General features: G+C 42.8%; 1 protein-coding gene across 3 annotated transcripts in view; it reads right to left on the bottom strand.

The window, feature by feature from the left end:
* Positions 1–22,165, bottom strand: part of LOC147144112 (teashirt homolog 1-like) — a 45,287-nt gene that overhangs the window by 5,037 nt on the left and 18,085 nt on the right. The window lies entirely within an intron of this gene.

Here is a 22,165-nt window from a genome sequence, read left to right as displayed (position 1 = left end):
GTCCTTTTCCTACCCAACTCCCTATTCCTTCACACATGCCTCATGTTTCCTGGGAAATGACTGTCTGCTTGGCCTTGTTAGTCAGCTGCATGCTTGCATGTCCAACTCCCTTTTTTACTCTTTGTTTTTCTATTCTCGAAGCTTTATTGCCTCTCAATCATCCAGTCCGTGAAGTTCAACTCCTCAAATGTTAAGATTATGCAACTGAACTGGTGCCGGAAAAAAAAGAACACTAATTGGAAGGTATTGCAGCTTTTCCTAACCCAGTCAACCAAGCTGAAGGTCACTCCCATTTGAGATAATCAGCACAGAAACTGACAAAGCAATGTTATTTGGAATCAGACTGCTAGTGATTGTTCAAAAGACGAGTATAGAGTAGACAGACGATGCATTGTAAAAATGAACAACCATTGAAGTACATAAAGTAGAGGCCGGGGGCAAGATATGTGTGAGTGTGTGTGTGCCCCATGCACCGGGTAGGGAACCCACTGCAAGCAACCATAAGCAAGAACGACATTAAGTGGTTGGGGAAAATGTGAATGGAAAGTAGACACGGGGAAACAAGAACAAGTAAGCATGAGCTGTTGGTTTTTCTAGGCGAGAAGGGGGGAGTAAGTAGAAACGGGAGAAGGAAAAAAAGAGAGGCAGGGAGACAGGAAAGACAGCCCCCTAGCTTCTTCCTTTATCTCCTTCCTGCATGGTGAGATGTGTGTCCTAGATGCCAGTATCAATCTTTCCTGATGAAACAGATGTGCTGTCAGCTTCAAACGGCACGCTAACCTGTCATATCATAATCTAAGTGGACATAATACCTGATATATATACACTGGCACCATTTACTGCTGCCTGAGAGGAGATGGGTGGATGAGGTGGGGGAAGTGAGCAGCTGCACCATGCACTGTGACTATGTGATGATGTGCATTTGAGCGCATCGGTTTGGGAATGCGCGTTAGCCTGCACGCTCACCTTCACAATGCAGCGCATCCTTAGCTGCTCTTACAGTGCAACCATAATATTGTCTATAAATCGAGAGTGTGCTGTGTGCTGCTGATACACCCTTCTCCAAATGAGCAATTTACCCCCATCCCCACCTCAATGCCTGACAGGATTTCAGTGAAATGAGAGCACTACAGGAGAACCTGGCTGCGCTTCAATCCCACTGACAGACTGAGACCGAGACAGTTTCTAAAACTCCTGAAAATCCCTAACACAGCAGATTAGCATTATGTGATGTACTCTCTACAACACATCTGCAGTGTCTCCTGTTAGGGTGCATTCCGGCACCGATCTGCTTACAGTGCATGAGGATGTCAATGCATATCACCCATTGGTTATACAATGCAACCTGCAGAATGGCTAGCCATTCATCACGAGCACCATTGTACAGTGGGAACAACCTAGCTGAGTCACTCACGTCAGCTGCAGAACAAAAATAGCTAAAAACCCCAATAGTTGGAAGTACAGAAATCACATTGTCGGAACGAGACAGAGAGAAATACTCTATGTGGATGAGTGACAAAACACAGACTGCAATAAGGAGGGGTTTTGAGCGATGAGCGGGTCGCCAGGGAACCCTTTGACGATGCCTGTCAATCAATTTCTGTCCTGCCATGTTGTCATGGAAACAACAAAGAGGGAGCTATCAAAAGCACAGAGACAAAAGAGTGGCAGAGAGAGACATCTGTAAAAATCATAGGCAGTATCCAGATTGTTTTGCAAACCATAAATGTACATTAGTGATGAAACGCGGTTAAAGTTAGCCTGAAATAAATGATCTCCGCTTCGCCTTTGAAATGCTCGTCTGACAGGATGCTGAAATCTGAATTGGCAATGAGGAGGTAAAAATATTAAGGATCAAACCTGTACACATCAATCACTGCTACTTGAAGATGTGTGATTGTAACTTGCAATCATATTAACCCCTCCCCCTGCCCCTCTAACATCACCACCGCGGATTTTGCGTCCTGGACGCACGTATGCAATGTCACCGCAGTAGGAAAGGGCGGGCTACGGGTGGGCTGGAGCTGGCATCCCTGGCGGTTTGGATTGCAGAGAGGGTGATGGCTGCGAGCAGGGCCATCTGCACGGGCACCAAAGCGCTTGTCACTTTTGCTTGGGAATGTGCCGCGATCAAGGAGACAGGCGGCAGCGTGGCCAAGAGAGTGCCACGACTCACTGTCACAAAGTGCAGCGATCAAGCCCCGCCACCAGCCACTCTCGCAACAACGGCAAGATATTAGCATCTCGGTGTATCTCTCATCCACACTGTTCTATGCATGTGGGTCAGACGCTCTTAATAAAAAGTGAGACATCAAATATGGTAAGGACTAAAAAGGTTTAGTTGCCCCTCTGGATGTTATTAAGGACCCCTTGAAAAACATAACGCGCTATAAAGTTATAAAGTAGGATCTCCTGTCTCATGCTACAAAATTCTGGACAAAAGGCCAAATGGCTCCAAGAGGCTGGAAGAAGAAAGTGTGACTTTTCTCAACTGCTTGATTAATTATTACTCAAAGTAAAAAGGGGGGGGGGGGGGGGGAAACACTTCCCTTATGTATACGACAATATGATGTATCATGGAATTGTCCTTGCAGTCTGCGCTGCACTATGTAAAAAAAAAAACAAAAAAACAACCCTCTCAAAGAGCAGACCAGGGGGGAGAGCTTGCAGCCCAGAGAGGACAAAGACAGACACTTGATTATATTTAGCAGTGAACGCCCTTCATCCTGTGTCAATATAAAATTGAGCTTCACAGTGTGACAACATGGTTGACCTAAGCAGAGAGCATCTTTAAAACATTCTCCCCCACACGCAGTGACTTTTTTATAACTTGATTCCTGTAAACGATACCAGATTGAATCCAACCAGAGTACACGTCTGCAATTTGGCAAGGAGTGGAGCGGCAACACATCACTCCTTTTCAAAACTTTGCTATCTCTTTCCCACCCATCCGTTTTTTTTTTCTTCTCTGCTTTCTCCCTTCTTTGCAGAGAGTCTGCTTGGTTGTTAAATCAATAACACTCTCTGTCAGGCTCGCAGAGCTTCACCATTTGGCCGCTGTCAAAGCCAAACAAACCAGATAAGAAAGGCAGAAAGGCGATGAAACAAGAGTGAAAAGAAAGAGATGAAACCAGTCAGCCTCTCCTCACCAGCCCCTTTTCTCCAACACCCCTTCTTCTATTTATTTGCACACATTTCTTTATTTATTTGATGTGCGTTGGCGAAGAGGGGGCAATCACAGCAGTCATTTGCAGCACTAATGTCCAATCGCAGGCCCCTTCACTCATGTGATTTAGCCAGTGCAAGACTGGGTTTACAGAGAAAAAGGCTGCCGGAGGTGGTTGCTGCGTGGCGGGATGGGGGGAGGTTGCGGGCCGGGGCCATTTAGGTTGGCCCCTAATAGGAAACTGGCAGTCTTATTCCTTCCCCAGATTCTGTTTGTCACCCTGCTCTCCATTACGTGCCTCTCAACACTGATGGCTTCGGACAGGAGCTGATCAAAAAGCCATCACTTGACCTACACGCTGTGGCAGAATGAGACGCATGCTGCACGAGAGCTCAGTGGGGAGAGGGAGATGAGATAAAAAGAAAAAAAAAAAAAAAAAGAGGAGGAGGAGTTTTGTTAGATAGAAGAGACAGTGCAGCAGTGAGGAGCGTTGCAGGGGAGGGGTGATTGCTCTCGGACCGGGACAAGAAGGCTGTAAATAAAATGACATTATTATTTCCTCTGTCTCGTCATGTAGAAAAGCCAATTATGGTAATGCTGCTGCCGGCGTGTCAGGGGGAATGTTGGGATGTGCTTCCCGTGAAGCGGCTAACATGAGAGCCATGGCCTGCTGAGGAACACGGGGCCTAATTTTGACAGCAGATTGCAAAGAAAAAGGCAGAGGACAGGGAGACAAGGGGACGGGGATACGGACAACATAAAAAAGCTGTAAAAGCTTTGTTATGTTATGTACCATAAGAGCCGATCAGGTGTGCCACGGGAAATTATTCAATTTCACATAATTGGTCTGAAAACCTCTTCTTTATGTACTACAAATGATGTACCTTTGTCCATGCATCTATGCCAGTGACATACTGTATAGTTGACAGACAGAACCATTAAACGCACTTTCGCTAGTTGGCAGGAGGTACAATTAGCTGCTTGTTGTCATCTGTACACCAGAAAGATTACACATTGAATCAGTAAATTTGCTGAGGAAAAAAAAAAAAAAAGAAACACGATTATCATTATTATTTTTGATGGTGGTGTGCATGAGCTTTTCTGAAGGTAAAATATATGACTTGTCTCATAAACGGTTGGGAAACGTTGACCTAAAGTGACCAGTATTTGCAAAGCATTCGAGTGCTGCATTGCAAATACTCTACAGGAGAATTTACACTATGAGCTCAGCCAACCTCAGAGGCGCTTTCAAGAAAAAGTTCAGGAGTACTACTCTGTCATACCTGAACATTTGATGAGTTGAATTATGCAAAGATGACAGCGAACGAGCCACATATTGAGGGTGAAGGCGATCATTTACTAATTCGCTCTCATCTGAATGTAGCCGTGCCTCCAGTGTGCCACAGGGGGGCTCACCTTCAAGTAACACCTCTGGTACAGTACCCCTTTGACTCCCGAGCCCCCCACCCCCTTCTCGTTTAATACCATCAACCTCTTCCGCTACCCCAGACGGGCTCACATGAGCCTCTCCCCAAGTGGAATAATGGAAGCATATGGCCTAGGCAGCACCTACAGGGCCTTAAATAACTGCTGCAGCATTCCAACTGGATGTACCAATTTATCTCTCAGCCCTCTCTCCAGCCCATTTCAAAACACCTCTAGCCTGAGTTGAGCTCAGCAGATAGCAGCAGATGGGACATGTTATTCTGCAGATACATAGGGCTGCATAATGGACCTAAGCAGAAAGTGGTGTGTGAATGTGAATAGGCGGTGTGCAAATAGGATTATTGCAGAAATTCTGCATTACTTGCAGATGTTTAGTCAAGCACCGGTAACTACCGTTTGCTAATAGAACCGTGTAAAAGACTGTTTTAGAAAGCAAAGAAAAGCAGTAATAAAAAAAAAGCTCCCTGGGTGGCTCAGGTTCAATGTCTTCACCGGCTGCCATAATCGTGCTGTGGGAAAGTCAGCTACTTGCTCACCTTGAATAAAAGCATCATGCCTAAATGTATCCGTTGGGGCTTAATGTTGGGAGTACAAGACTGTAGGTCAAGCAGAAAGGAGCAGAGGTCAGACAGGTAGTCAGTGCTAAGCTTGTAGAGGTCACGCTCCCATGTAAATACATCAATATGACCCACAGACACCCTTCTACCTGACCTCGAAAAAAGGAGCTATGGATTAACGGAAGCTCTGTCTTTGTACATATGATTATGTGGGCATACAGGTGTGGATCCGTGTCAGCCTGGTTAGCATGTGTGTGTGTTTATGTTTGTGTGTGTGTGTGTGAGGGAGCGAGTCAAGAGAAAAGAAGTGTGAAAGGTACTACTGTTTTATTTATAGAGTAAGCACTATTTATACCCAACTCAAAGATGGGTTCAGAGAAGCAGCTTGTGGGCCATTGCCAAGATCACTCTCAATTACAGAGGGCGCGTGCACACACACACACACACATGCAAACACGAAGGCAATGTACGCTAGGAGGTGAATGACCAAAGATTTTTTTGTAATCGACTATAATGTGTTAAAAGTAAACGAATGCTATTATATCCGGTCCGCAACTTTTTTTTTTTTTTTTTTTGCCACAGACCGGTTCCACTTAAAGACACATTTCGACGGACTGGCATAGAAACAAATAAAAACAAACGATTAAAAATACAACTCACCAAGACAGAACCCTGCGTGTTTTCCTTCACTGAGCCAGGCAGGCTATCCTGTGTTCCAGAGCAGAATTGTAGCGAGGCTCCCCCCCCTTAAAAATTCAAGCATTTCTCTAATTCACTGTTTGCATTTCACTTATGCTTTTACTGGACTGGAGTCAAAGTTCTCGATAACACGCATTTGTTGTCCGTGTGTTATTGGACATGACTAGTGGCAATCGGAATGACTGATTAGACAACTTCTAGCTCTGAAGGGGAAGTCAGCCTCCCAAAATTATTTGCCTATACTGGTCTAAACACACCATTCTGATTAATGTTGCGTTTGTGGTAGGGGTAGGCGATATATATCATCATCGATATTATCGTCAACGTTTATACAATGTGCAAATTTACATTATCGAGTATTTATACTGTCCGACGAACGAGTCCATCGATGGCTGCAATGAAGGAGAAAGTGATGAAATCCTCATTCGGCGAATCAGCGTGCATAAACGGCGGCGAAGGGGGAGGGAGTTATAAACCAATCTGTGAATCAGCAGGCAGAATTCAGTCACGTGACTCACCAGCCGAGGGAACACAACATTGTTTCAAATATGGACGAGTGTCGACGTAATTTAATTGCAAGTCCACGTCCCTAGCCGGGAAATGAAACCTTCGCTTAGTTGAGCAAACAAATACACCCTGCCAGTGTCAAAGCAAGTAAACGTTGGTGACACCATCAGCATAACATGACTTTATGTGAGCGTGTTAAACTTAACAGGATGTTCGATATTCTCTTAACAGTCAGCTTACACGCTCGTAGTCTGCATCTTAACTACACTTGCGATCACGTGTAGTATGTGTAAGAAAATTTCGCCAAGTGTCTGTCAAAAGATTGCAGCTGAAGTGGTCGTCACTACAAACGTATATGCTATAACAACGCTAGACACTGCATCTCTCTTACTGTCTGTGTTAAGGAGTCTCCACAAATTACATTGCTGTATTCTAGGGTGACGCATGTGACATAAATCACCATACATCAAATAAAACTTTTTGTTTTCATTCTAACAGCTGTAGTAAACACCTGGCCTCATTCTGAGTAGGCAGTGGTAGACCAGTACTTACCCCAGCTCAAAATCTGATGATATTTGTCGTTAGGGAATAATAGGAGACATTCAATTCACATAAATATTCACAAAAATCAATAAAAACACCATGTATAGTCGAGACATAATTGAAGTTCGTCATTGTTAATGTACAAATGTTTTGCAGATGTATGCCGCATTTTACGACATAAACAAGAGCTGTTGTTTACAAACGCTGTATATCCATAATTGTTCTATGAAGGAAGTGCAGATTTACTTTTTTTTTTTTGTAGAATATCGTCCAATTATTGTTACCGAGATTTTGGACAAAATGTTGTTGTTTTTTTTGTTGTTTTTTAGCTCATATCGCCCACCCTTAGTTTGTGGAATATGAGTTAAGCAGCAAAATCCACCCGTTTTTAGCCATCTCGGGGGCGGCCATTTTGTCACTTCTGTCGACTGAAAATGACATCATAGTTGCTCAAGGCTCAGTTAACAACCAATCAAGGCTCACTTGTTTTCTAAAACCGAGCCATGATTGGTTGTTACCTGAGCCCTGAGCAACTTTTATGTAATTTCCAGTCGACAATCAGTGGCAAAATGGCTGCCCTCTGAGATGGACGAAAACGGGTGCACTTTATCACTTATTTCATATTCCACAAACACAATATCAATCAGAATGCTGTGTTTAGACTAGTGGGGCTGCATAGAACATATTATTATTATTATTATCATTATTATTATTGGTATTTTAATTTTTGGGTTGACTTCCCCTTTGAACATTAATACAGAGACTCGTCAAGTTGATTAATCGGTTCAACCACTAACACATGCACATGTACACACAAATTAGGTAAGGCTAGGCAGCAAGCAACATTGGGTCTTTCTTTCCACAAGCACAGTTCTGTTTTTTTCCCAGCCACACTGACTGAGTGTTCTTCACGGAGTACAGGAGGGTTTAACATGCTGGGGATCAATACCGTGAACCAGCAGCAATCGATAGTAATTCATCTGTCTTTTTTTTTTTTTTTACATGTTCATTCTCACTCACTCTCGCCATGTACAGAACCACAGCAGCGCAATACGTAAATAAACACACAGACATACCCATAACCACAAATTGCAGTAACACACACCTGAATATCTAACACGATTGCAGTCTTTATACAAACGCAGGTTCAGTAAACCCGTGAGGAATTTATTTATTTTTATTGAGCATATCAGCCCATCCTGGTCTTCTCTGCATAACAAGGCTTGTATAATTAAACCATAAATTTAAGGGCGCTCCTTTAATTACCACAGACAATGTCAGGAGGCAGCAGAGTAAACAAATGGCTTTGAAGCGAAGTAAGAAAAAAAAACACTCTGACGGACCAATGGAGATATTCGATTTGGTGGGCTTGTTGTTGCATTTGAAAAGAAAGAAATGCGTATACTGTAAGTGTAAAGGGAGTATGATATGGATGTCCTCCTTCTTTTTCCAAGAAAGGTTTTGAGTAATGCAGGCTTCCTGCAAAGTGAAAGGAGGAATAACCAGTGTAAGCTTATCAGTGTGAGCATGACTATGCGCAAATCTGTACATCTGCATGAAGAGGGTGGGAGAAGGTTTAAAAGTGTGTCGAAGCATTTGTCTCTTTTATGGCTTATACAGTTAGTATATTGCATTTGTGTGTAGATGCGTGAATGCGTGCGTGCACACGGGCACATTTCAGGTCAAAGTCAACATGCAGGCCTGCTTCCCAGCAGCTCAGCTAATTACACAAGAGCCCCGAAGGCCACTTAGAACAGGTTAGCTAATTAACAAACAGACTGATTGCAGATTAATTGAGAGGTGTTCCTAATCCCCCTAAACACAATGACAAATGCTAACTGGTGCTAATTAGGTCGGTATGGAAGAGCGGATGTTGTATTTACAGTTGTAGTGGCTCGTACGACTCAGGTGCCTTTCAAATCCATCCATCCGTTCCTCGCACGATGGTCACGGGTGTGAGCTGACTTTTGCCACAGGCAGTTTACTCTCGAAGCTGGGAGGCAGCCCGTCACAAGGCACAAATAGACAACCATCCAAATTTACATTCACCCTACGGAGTATTCGGTTAATCTACCATGCATGTTTGTGGAATCTTGGAGAAAACCGGATCACCTTAAGAAAACCCACACACGCACGGGGGGGGACAAACTCAACATAGCAAGGCCAGAGCCTGCATTTGAACCCACGGCCTGACATCTGTGAGGAGGATGTGCTAACCAGTCAGTCATCATCTAATGAATGATGTGAATTATATAAGAATAAAAATATATAATTCAATAAAGTCAGTTATTAGCTTCAGTTAGGACGTGAGGGAATAAGACAACCCAAAACTTCCTGCCTCACGGAGGTTTTGCAGTATGTGTGCCTGTGACCTTCTGCTGGCCCATAGGCCTGAGTTCATGTCTGCTTCCTTGTACTAGTATAGGTCATGAAACCTGAAACAGCTTCAACACAATGGGCTATGGCGGATTACTGCAGCAAATGGAAGCAATAGGTCCCTCAGGGGACCTGATCCAGCACCCATCTGTGTGATGACTGCCGGTGGGAAATGCACACTGCTTTATCCCCCTAACTCTCTCTCTCTCTCTCTCTCTCTCTCGCTCTCTTTCTCTCCCTATCTCATATCACAAAAATAACTCTCTATTCGTTCAGACACTTCATTAGGAACAGTCGCAGAAACTAAAGCAATTCAAAACAATTAATTGCATATACAAAACGACTAATGGTCAGTTTCAAGATATTAACAATGTGTTATTGCTTTGGTTATAGTTTGAAGAAATGTATAGTTAAATTAAATCAAGTAAACAAAATATGACATATATGTGGTGCTGTTCTACACCTCAGCATCCATCCATCCATCCATCCATGCATCTACTGTAGACTGTTCTGCTTTTCCTGTTCAGGGTCATGGGTGAACTCGAGACAATCCCAGCTGACTTTACACTATGGGCAATTTAGAGACTTTAATCAAGCTAACATGCATATTTTGGAATGTGTGAAAAGATGAAACGCAATACCCGAGTGGACAGGGAAAGAATGCAAAGCTCATACAGAAAGGCCCAAGCCGAGATTCCGACCCAGAACCTTCTGGCTGTGAGGCTGGCAGGCAAACCGCATTCATCTGAAAATCTGAATTGACAGCTCATAGTTGGTGGTCACTGTGTGCACAGGTTTAGCTTATAAATTGGCCAGTGATTGTAAAGCTCTTATTTCTTTGCTGGTCTCTTCAACTAAAAGTTGCTGGATTTCTTGTAACCGGTTGCTCTGATCTGTATGTAGCACTTTTCTTGCCACACTGACTTTGTACATCTTCCTCATGGCGTCGCGATATGCTAAACTGCGCTTTTTGTGCTGTTGCTCTCTGTTGTAGTTGGATGGCTGTCTATCAACAATTAGTTTCATGTTTTCAATGTTTGTACCACATTGTATTGTTATTGTTATGATGTGAATTGTGCTCCGCCTTCTTGGTCGGATCGCCCTTGAAAAAGAGAGATCAGTCTCAGTGGGTTGCTATTTTCTGATTAAATACAGATTACAATTGACTGATATCACTCTGCCATACCCAATGCATACGCGCGGACACACATACACAACAGTCACACACCTGTGTATTTTAAACTGCCCCTGCTAAAAACACACACTCATATTTCACCTTTCAACCTCTGACCACCATCATCACCGTAAGTCTCCTTCCATTTAATAATCTTCCCCTTTGTCCGTGCATTCCTTTCTTCACTACCACCTGCACCTTTCTAAATCCCGCATCACCTGATTACACACACCGACAACAAATACACCCTCAAGCACACCCAAATCTCACAGGACAAACACATTCATTAAGTACACACACACACACACACACACACACACACACCATCCATGACAAGACAACAGCCAGCAGCAGCTGCTTCCATCTCCTAGCAACGGCCAGCCTGATACATGACCCAACGATGGATAATTACCGTAAATCACCACAGCTCACACACTAACAGAGAGCTGGAGGTAGGAGAGCTGGGCAAAGAATAGAAAACAAGGACATAGGTGGGAGGGAGGAGAGCAAATTGGGGGGAAGCGGGTGGGGGGGGGGCAGTCAGAAATACTGCGCCTGGACTGGTCATGTGTGTACTAATGCACCTTGAATAGCTCAAATTCATTTGCCTTTTGAAGCGCACGTTCATTCTGTCTTCGCTGTGCAAATGGACTCTGTCATATACAGTACAAACACACACTCTAGCAAAGGGCCACACCAAATAAATCCATGCATGACCACTATTGAAAATACATGACTGAGTTTCAATAGTGTGCAAAACACGGGGGGGAAAAAAGGCCCACCTGCAGCTGCACTGGGGGTATTATCGCTGTAATCTGAAACTGTAGGCCACGCCTCCTACTGAAACTGTCAGCCGATTCTGCTCTTTCATATAGGCGCCAATCAAAGGGCAGACGGTGCTGAAAGGTGGGCTGTGATGACGAGAAACAGCTGCATTGCTAAAAAATAAATGACCATCAACATGGTATGGTTTCATTTATCACTGTAATTGATCTACATTTTACAAGATGCGTTGATTTGATACACTTCAAATTTCCTCTGGTGTAACTGTTTTTTGCAAATAAGCAGTTGCAAACGTTAATTGAAAAAAAGAATGCACATGTAATAGTGTCGTTTACTTCATGATCTCTGTCTTTCCTTCATTCCTTCGTCACTGTGCCTCACTTTTCTTCCCCTCCCGTGCGAGTCCCGGCTTCTGCAGACATTTGATCTGGCTGCCTTGTGATAGATTGACAGGTAATGAGGAGGTTGAAGGGGCGACAGAGACAGGAGCAGGTGTTCAGCGCAGTCTTTTTGGCCAGCGCTAAGCTGCCATGTCCTTCACTGCTACACCTCACCGCGCCACTCTTCCTTGCTCACGCACTGAATTCTTCCTCTCCTTTCCTACCTTCTCATCCCTTTCACCATCCCCCTTTCTCTTCCTGAGCAAAGAGGACTATGCAATCCATCACACAATGACACGTCGGACATGGACTGTCTTTATATGAAGGGAAAAAAGAACAGCGCTGTGGAAATAAATAGATAAATGAACATTGAGTCCCATGGCAGAGGGAAAGTAGGACTTCAATTGGTTCATTCAGACTGTTTCAAGGAGACCATCAGACTGATTTGTACCATCCAATGTCGATGAAACTTTTTTTTAATCCACTTAAAAACACAACTTGCTTGATATCGCAGAAGAAACGACTAGCTCTACACCATTTCAATATGAATATAGCCAAGAATCTATGTTTCACTCAATATCTAAATCCCTGAGCACACAAATGTGCAACAAGGTCAGCAAGGTGACATCCGTTTTCACCTTCTCATATCATGTACTTAGACCGATTACCGGCCGGGCCGATTATCAGCGCCGATATTCTGCATTTATGCGAATTAGTTTCGGCCTTTTAAAAAAAGTCTGCTGGCCGATAATAAATCAATTTAAAACTGTGTTAACTTGAAGGAACTATTTATTTAAATTTCAGTTAACTTTTTAAGAGATTCTACTGACCCTGGGACCCTTTGTTTTTGTTTGGAATCAAAACAAACTTAAATGATTATTTTTTTTGCCAATACGCTAATATTTTCCTTTTTACTGAAAATGAATATCGGCTCCAAATATCGGTTATCGGCCACTTTGATTAATGATCTGAAAAAAACGTAGCAGACTATCTGTAATGTATTATGTGGTGGTTCTCCGATTGATCGGCCACTGATCATGATCGGCGATCGGTGACCACTCACAGCCCGTACTTTGCGGTCTGCAGCCAACTAGAGACCAGCTTATGTGCAGTGTTGCTCCCCATTTCCTGAACACTGCACCTTAGAGACCAAACCAGTAACTGAATCATAATATGCATCTGTGCATTTTTTGCCACTGTCAAATTGAAATAATGTCATGTTTCTGTATAATAAAGGGCAAATAAAATAATTGCCGGATTAATCAATCATCAGCGAGCAGAGCTAAAATTGAAAACCGTGCAGCTAATCCATGTGATCAGTATGGGGTGATCTCACTCATGGATGATCGGCATCGGCAGCATAAGACCCTGATCGGACTGAACCTGATTCATAATGTAAAAAATATATGCTAACTCCCACAGAGCGCGACTATGAGGCCTTAAAGGTGTTTTTTTATTGTGAGAGGTATTAATTAAACAGTTTATTCTTGTTTGTAGTCTGCGGTGGTGTAGAACTGAAGGAGTTTGCTTCCCTTTTTTAGTCACAAAGAGGTTAAAAATATCACAAACAGCTCTGTCTGATACTGACTCTGACGCACATGCAAATCTACATCAGTGCAAACTACAAGTAAAATAATGCATACAGTATGTTCTTCAATACGATTCTGACAGCCTGAATCAAAAAAGAGCTTTAATATCTTTCTCTCTCTCTCTACTCAACAACTTTGCATGCATCTCTTGTGTTGGATCTCAAGCGATTGTGTGTTGGTCTGGGTAGGAGCCCCTCTACTACTGACCTGTTTCAGTCCTGCTGACTCTGCACTGCCGAGTGTCATAGCTCACCAACCAAACATGCAGGTGGAGTGCAGAAGACAATTTAGTGGGAGTAGATTTCTGACAAGAATGAAAAGGAAGGATGGATGGCATCGAAAAGGTCAAGCAAGGGAAAACGTCTTTTCAAAGAGTTATTTCCTTCAGGTTTGCTGCTCTGTATTTAAGGTTGCTTTCTTGACAAGTGAAATGGCTAACTAACCACTGTAGCGTGAATGTATTTTGAAGGCAGGAAAGGAGCAGCTTGTTCTGTTGTCAAAGGTGCAGAGACAGGAGAGTGAAAACAACAAGGTTTAGGCTTATAAATCCATCTCTCTGGTTTACAACCAACACTAAAGGGCAAGTCACCCTCCTAAATCAGCAGGCCAGAGGAGACACTCCGGCTCAAACGGGAAGCATTTGCATGTTTCTCCAAGCATTCCTGAGAGGTGAACAAAGTAAGCAGTTATATCAACACGATAGTTCAAACACTTGAGATTGATGAAGAATGTTGATTACACTCAACATGATGGATGCCACGGACTCACTGCCATAAAGGACTTTTGGAAAGCAAAGTGGGAGTTTGTATACAAGTTCAGATTTTATCAACATAAAATATCAACATTTTTAATGCTGCACACCCACAAATGGATTTCATGTTGAAATCCAGCACCTGGGCAACTCTCCTTCTTATTCATAGTTACATAAATGTTGCATCACCTGGACAGTCTTAAAGCACTTTAATTATTAAAAGGAAAGCCAGATAAGAGTGTAGAATTAAAGAGGAAGCCTCCGAGCTTAAAATGAGCCTTTCCCGATTGTCAGCGTTCTCAAAGGGAACCTGCCATGTGAAAAAAAAATGTCACGATCACATTCAAACACACTTTGCCATCGTTTAATATCTCTAATAGCCACACATATGTGCACAAACTTGCACGCGGGCGCACACACAGACCAAACACACAAACAGACACCCACATGTACGCACTTTTTAAGCCCTCGCTTGGCATCAGCTGTCACGCAACCTGTCTCGGAAAACTAAGCAGAGACAGACGCTGTCAACTTAGAGTGCCTCAAATGCCCACATTGAGAAAGGCAGAGGAGAAATCAGGCCTGTCTCCCGGTATAATTTGCACTAATCCTTCATGGGGAGATAGTAAAGTCTACGGCATATCTGCCTAATAGCATCAGTCAGCGGCAGGTTCTAATCTCATATTTAGACCCGTTTCCATCACGGACTGACGACAAAAGCACCAGAACACAGTGTGATTACCTTCTTCTCCTTTTTTTACATTTCTGCATGACTTGACTTCTGATAATGGCGGAGGTTTGACAAAAATGAAAGAAGCAAAACTTCATCTCTTAGTGGAGGTGGAAAGAAAGTCATTCCAGGCGACTGTAAAACCGGGACGAGGTAGACGGAGGGAAAGGGAATAAAGTAGCTGCTTATGCACTACTTTGAGTAAACCTGCTGAAGCCCGCGCACACAATCACGCATGTGTACATTTACATTCACAAAAACACATACAGTATTTGTGCGCGCGCACGCACTCACACACACACACACACAAACACATCTTTTGATTGCATTTACAACCTGTGGTGTTTGTCCTGCTCTGCTGGCTGCTTTACCGCATGCATTTGAATGTGGACTGGAGTGCATCCCTCTCTTTCAGACAGCACCATAAAAGAAGACACACACAATGAGGGCTCTTTTCAGTCGAGTGGGGCTGCCCGGGGGTAGGGAAGCACCTCCAAAACTGCCACAGTGCTTTAACTTGCGTCACAATGTGGTGCTAAGCCTTTCTGAATAATAAGAGATTACTCATAAAGATGACAAACAGAACAGAAACAAACTACACAAATGCCTTTTAGTAGCAGGTTTTCACTACAACCGCACGTGGGTGTGCGTTTGCGTTTGTGTGCGTCTGCCGAAAGAAGGGAGACAAAAAGTAGGGGCAGTAGTGCAAGGATCCTAATGAAGCCGTAAATCTGAGTCCGATGAGAACAGAGTCTGAAGGGAGATCACATCACTGGAGATCAATGCAGACAGCCGTCCACACACACAAATGGATAAAGATGCCAGACGCAAACACATGCCAGAATTCCCAAGCGAGGCCGACTTATGGATGCACAAGCGAGTACGTGTGCATTAACGCAAGGAGACCAAAGCGCCCGCTGTCATCTCCGAGCTATTAAAGTGTGTCCATGCTGTCCCGCTAGAACCCACCCATGGGTTCAGGAGTCCCACCTTTTTTGTTCAATCCAGCTCGTCGGAATCACATCGGCGGTGATGTATGGTGCCATAACTCTGATGGCCACAATCAATCTCTGCTTTAAAGACGCATCCATCTTCTGAAATGCTGATGGTGGGGTGAGGGGCAGGAGAAGGAGAAGCAGGAAGTAAAGAGTGCCGGCCAGACCATATGGTGGGATGTGTTTGGGCTTCCGATAGGTCATGTGGGATCCATTGAGTGATGCCTGTCAGCTCACTTTTGGATTCAAGAACAAAAAAGACTCATGAAGATACATGACAATGGTGTCTTCCAAAATCCAAACCGTTGCACCGACATGCACACATCAATAGACAATAAATTGCTTCCCCCAAACACACTCCAATAGCTTCAAAATCAATTACAATTACGATTATTACACTCCACGATTACAAAATCAGCATAATCGTTATGAACGATTATTAATATTCATTTATAATTAACGCGCTGTTGGTTTACACAAGGAAATCATACTTGAATTTGCTCATTTTTTTTGTAATAACAACAAATTTCATCCATTTTGTTTGATCCAAAAGGAACTTACATTTTTTTGAATTTATAATTTTTTACATTTAAACACTTTCTTGTTTTGTACCAAAAAATAAATAATCGTGATTTCAATTATTACCAAAATAATCACAGTTAATATTTTTTTTTATAATCAAGCAGCCCTACTACATTTCGGTAATAATTTGAGTACAATACATCGGGTTTATATCCCTGGCGTCGGGCGGCGTCGTCGTATCACCAAAATCATCACATCAGGAGACCCCAAAAACGCCATGTTTGTTCAAACATTAACATTGCATCATCAAAGAGAGTGAGCCATTTTCAACACTTTAGATTGGTCATTCGTTTGTACTAATAACACCCACATTGACCAATAGTATAGATGTGTGAAAAAAATATTGAATTTACCAAATTGTGACATAGGAGGCTGGGGCAGGACGCCAGCGATATGGTTTCAAAATACTTAAGTCTTCACTACTGAATGCAACACTTTGCTCTGCTCTGGACCAAAAGCTTTTCTTGGCTATTGCTCGACTGAAACACTCAGCATTGGAACTCCCACACGACACACTACCTTGGGCTGTGTGCACAGAGGAGGGGGCGGGAAGGATTTAGTAGACTGAGACGGGAGAGTTTAAAGGAATGAACTATTCATGACCTCAAGGAAGGGTCACCACTCCGTGATGCTGCCGCTGAATATTCGCCTCAGTGACATCGAACGGCTTTTAACCCCCGTAGACAAAGAAGGGAAACATTTAGACTGTCAGGAAGGCTCCCTCGTGTTTTTTTCATTTTGGATTTCGCTTCTTTTCTGTCGCTCACCACCTCATGCTGCTCAAAGTTGGATTTTTCATTACTGAACAAAGACTCTCACATAGTTTCTGCAGAAGCTCTTCAGGATTTCTGTCCTGTCGGCCAGGTAGCTACGATTAGAAGAGTTACTTTTGCGTTCTGCTATTATAGTATGTTTAGAAGTTGTTTTATGATTTCAATAAAACGTAGAAGGCATGGTGCGATCCGATCCACGGTATCAAGTACGGCCAAAATGACTGGATTGGTATCAAATTTGATTACTTTTTATTAGAACCGCTCCATGAGCCCAAACTCGGCACGGGCTCGCGAGCGTCTACGTTTTCGTCATACCGGAAATACAACTACTTCCCGCTTCGGTGTCTAAAAATCCTGGGAAACGTAGTCATACTCGTGTATTGCTGTGGACAGACAAACGCAAGCTCAGCGTTTCTGGCTGGCGTTTCCACTCTTACAACAATGTTAAAACCAGCGAGGCACACAACACAGCCAGCTTCTAATAGCTGCCAAGACTCGTTTACAGCTGTTGAACTGTCAAACAACATAGCTTAGCATTAGCCACAGTAACAACCACCGTTTTTTCTTCGTCTTTTGGAGGGTCCTCCTCCTCTGCTCCGCTCGAATTAACTCCCGCATACACGGCGAACAAAAAGTGAGACACGCGGCCTGCATGCGGCGCTACCCGATATTTCATGTGCGGTTGAATCTAGCATAATAGCACTAAATATAACAATAAAACATAGCGTACAATTAGAATAAATTGAACATACTGTACATGCTTCAATATAATTTGCCTTATAACCCAGTGTGGTGAAAATGAGTGACATTGTGCCTAGTAATGCTGTTTACCTAATGGCCTGTAAAATATGGTCCACGTGACTTCTGTGTGTTTTCCTTCTTTCTTTAGGAGACCATAATAGTTGTACAGTGAACGTGTTGTTTTTAGATGTCACATCGCACAAATTCCATTCACATATTATTAACAACTTTTAGAGTGACAAAAAGAATCGGATTGGTATCGGCCGAGCCCTGAGGCTTGCAGGATTTGTGTCGGATATGAAAAAGTGGTATCGAGCCATCCCTAAAACTTCCTTTATTTTTGCAGGGGAAAAAAAGCGAAGTGATTATCATTTGTGATTCATCAAAATAAGAGATTTGCAAACATCCGCTTTTGATTTGGAAAATGATTGTACCAGGAACTGAATCAGTTTTAAAAACTCTTGTTTTTCACTAACCACTAAACAATACCAAAACAACAATAGTTGGTTAATCAATGCTAATATGGAAAAAGATTTTGTAATACACTTAAATGAAATTCAAAATTTTATCCCATTATTTCATTAATCAGTGGACTAATGAATAGAATATTTGATTCTGAAATATTCGCTAGTGACAGCCCTAGATTACCTCAATTTGAATACGATAGGTGATGTTATAAATGTACATACGTGAATGCACTGTGAATGACAGATCATCACAGCATTTGATATCTGTTATCATATATCTGTTGCTACCATGTCCCGTTAATTCAACACGGCATTAGAATTAGCATTTTTAATAACGAGACAACAGAAATGCTTAACCCTGAATTTGAAATATACATTACGCACACGTGTGATTATAAATCCATAGAGTAAATAATGTCTTCCGTGTGTCAGTGTCGTCAGCGCATGTGCAAGGCTAGCATTCGCTTTCATTTTGTTTGCCACGTTCACAAATGGAAAACATTTCTGGCTTATGATACTTGATAGAACTTCCATTGAAGAATGTAATAAAATACAAATGACTATGAGGATAACACTTCTTTTTTTTTTTTTTTTTTTAATCATAAATACCATATGGTACCGGCCTAGCCCGAGACAGCTATTTCTGTATTGTGTGAACACTGACCTGATTGATACAAAGAACCCGGAAGATGGGGTGTGTAAAGAGGTGTGTGCAAGTGAGCGAGGGGCAAAAGCAAGTGTACCCACAAGTTTGCATGTGTATGGGTCACTATCACTCGTGTGCTGCTGAATTATGGAATAAAGTCTCCGGTTTCATGGGCGTGACAACGTCCCATTAATCTTGTCTATACTTCTACACCTTTGAAGAGTAGACACCAGACTAAGAGAAGCAAGAGAAGGTAACAACCAACAAATTGGGGGAGTGTATTAATTATGTGCACATAGGAAAAACAGCCTTTGAAGGGTGATTTTGGGGTGGCGTAATATACATGGGTGCATGTTATACTGGAGAAATTACGGCAAAGTCACTTCATGAGGTACAGTGGATGTAAAAAGTCTACACACCCCTGCACAAATGCCAGGTTTTTGTGATGTAAAAAATTTGCAGTTATATGAAATATAACCTGCACAACTTTCAAATACAAATAAATAAAATAAAGTACCGTATTTTTCTGACTATAAGCCGCAACCTTTTTCCTAGATTTTGAGCCCTGCGGCTTATGGTCCGGTGCGGCTATTCTGTGGATTTTTCTTCCACCACTGGGGCGCTCTAACCGAAATGACAGTACAATTAAATACAATACATTTCCCATTGACTGGATGTGACTGCAGGTGGAGGAGTTCAACAGGAGAGGGCTTGCATAATCTAATGAGATCCAAAACAACTCATTTATCAACACAAACCCATAACAATGTTCTGTTTTGATATTGTCCGATACGTATTTAATAGGGCGGCGCGGTGGACAACTGGTTACGTCCGCCTCACAGTGCAGAGGTGATGGATTCGAATCCGGCCCCGGCCTTCCTGTGTGGAGTTCGCATGTTCTCTGCGTGCCTGCTTGGGTTTTCTCGGGGTACTCCGGTCTCCTCCCACATTACAAAAATATGCATGTTAGGGTTGATTGGACACTCTAAATTGTCCCGAGGTGTGGTCATGTGTGCGAATGTTTGTTTGTCTCTGTGTGCCCTGCGATTGCCTGGCAACCAGTTCGGGGTGTACCCCGCCTACTGCCTGAAGACAGCTGGGATAGGCTCCAGCATTCCCGCGACCCTTGTGAGAATAAGCGGATTGGATAATGGATGGATGGGCGTATTAAATACTTCATCTTGTTGCTGTAGTTTACAGTGGTGTAGCTAGAACTGTATTGCATTATAATATTCACAACATGTCATGTATTGTGAACATAGTAAATTAATATCTGTTAGTGTCATTCATTCATTCATCATTGGAGGTGTTTGTTAAAGCTGCCCCGTCCACGCCAATTTGGGGTTTGCTATTCTCAAGAAGAAATACCCAATGTGAACCAAACCTCACACATGAAAGCTCTCAGAGACCTACAATTAACAAGTGTTACTTTGCATGAAGAATGGAAATGGTTACTAAAGTATCTCTAAAAGCCTTGATGTCCATCAGTCCATGGCAAGACTGATTGTCTGTAATTGGAGACAGTTCAGCACTGTTTCTTGTCCTGTAAAGATGACTGCAAGAGTTCATACAGAATTCCAGAGCTGGGAATACCGCCTGTGACGGACGCCCATTTTGTAGGCAAAAAACGATTGACTGCAAACTTGTCGAACTAAGCATAGTCAGAAGGCCCCATCTATGTGATCGTCTATTCCCCACCCCCTCCCCAACGCCCCTTTGCAACTTCAGGACCTGAAAACATTGTATCATCAATGGAAAAATACATTTCTAAGTTATCAAGACATTTTGCAGGGAACCATCTGTCTGCCAACTGGAGCTCAAATAGGATGGGTGGACAACAACCCAAAGGACAGAAGTAAATCAACAAGAGAATGGCGTCAGAAGAAGAAAATACACCTTCGTGAGAGACCAGTCAGAGTCCCAAAATCAATCCAGTGAAGATACTGTAGCATGACCACAGGAGAGTGATTCACACCAGAAATCCCAAGAATATTGCTGAACTGAAACAGTTTTGTCAAGGGGAATGCTCCATATTCCAAAATTCCAAATTCCTCCTGATCATTGTGCAGGTTTGATCTGCGACTACAGGAAGGGCATGGTTGAGGTTGCTGCTGCATAGGACGGCTCAACCAGTAATTAAATCCAAAAGTCCAGGTATTGTACTTTTTTCACCGTGAAGTGTGATGTTCCATATTGTGTTCAATGAAAACATGGTTACATTCTTTTGTTTATTTTTGTGACTTAAGGTCACTGCAATACACTGCAGGTATTAATGCTCCATTCAGATTTTTTTTTTTTTTAATCCAATTCTTTTATGTAAGCGTTCATATTACATTAGAAATGCGACCTCGGTCTTGTCTGCTGTACGAACACATTAAACTGTGTTTACCAAACTGACCCGCATGCGCAGAAGAAGAGACGACGTCACTCCCGACATTGTGTTTGCGGAAGTAAATGTGGTCCAGTGTGTCGGGGAATTTATACAGTAGCGGTTAGGTAGGAGGTAGAAATAAATACAGTATTTGAGGAAAATCACGAGGCGACGCTTTAATATCTCATTTCATGGAGACATCACTAATGATGATGTCACGTCATAACCGTGCGTAAAAAATTAAGCGATCTGAGCCATGGCTGAATTTCTATGATCGCCATAAATGTCGTTTATGCTTCATGTTTGAAGTGGCATTAAATTAAAATAAAACAGAAAGTCAATAGTGTTACTCAAAACAACTTTGCAGATTCGATCCATGCTGCCAGCACTTTTCCTGCAGGGGGCGCATTTTGGACTCCGGATGACGTCAATGTCGGATATATGCGACCTGGCCGTTGGGACCGCCGTCGCATTGGAAAAGATCGGATACGTATCCGATCTAGGACCACGTATGAAAGTGACCCAGGTCAGATTTGAAAAAATTGGAATTGAGTCGTTTAGACTGTCATAAAAAAATCTGATACAGGTCGCATATGGGCAAAAAAATCTGATCTGGGTCGCATTTGCCTGCGGTGTGAACCTAGCCTTAGATAAAGAGCAGATCAAATTTGATGAAGGATTTACGCAGAAACCCAAGTGTTCCTATTCTTTGCTTTCCTTGCAACTGTATGTCCAGTTTGTATGTAAATGGCAACAAACAGCAACAAAGCAAGCATTTCCAAGACAATAAACAAAAGGTGAGATGCTTTGATGATTCTGGAAGTGGCTCGGATGAAGTTAACCCTGGAAAGGACTGACAATGTGGATGGATGAAGGGTGCAGATGAAAG

Source organism: Filicampus tigris, chromosome 8, assembly GCF_054856515.1.
Source record: "Filicampus tigris isolate MCC_2025a chromosome 8, RoL_Ftig_1.0, whole genome shotgun sequence".
Taxonomy (NCBI): domain Eukaryota; kingdom Metazoa; phylum Chordata; class Actinopteri; order Syngnathiformes; family Syngnathidae; genus Filicampus; species Filicampus tigris.
Note: the sequence above shows the minus strand (reverse complement) of the source record. Positions and strands in the feature narration are given on the sequence as shown.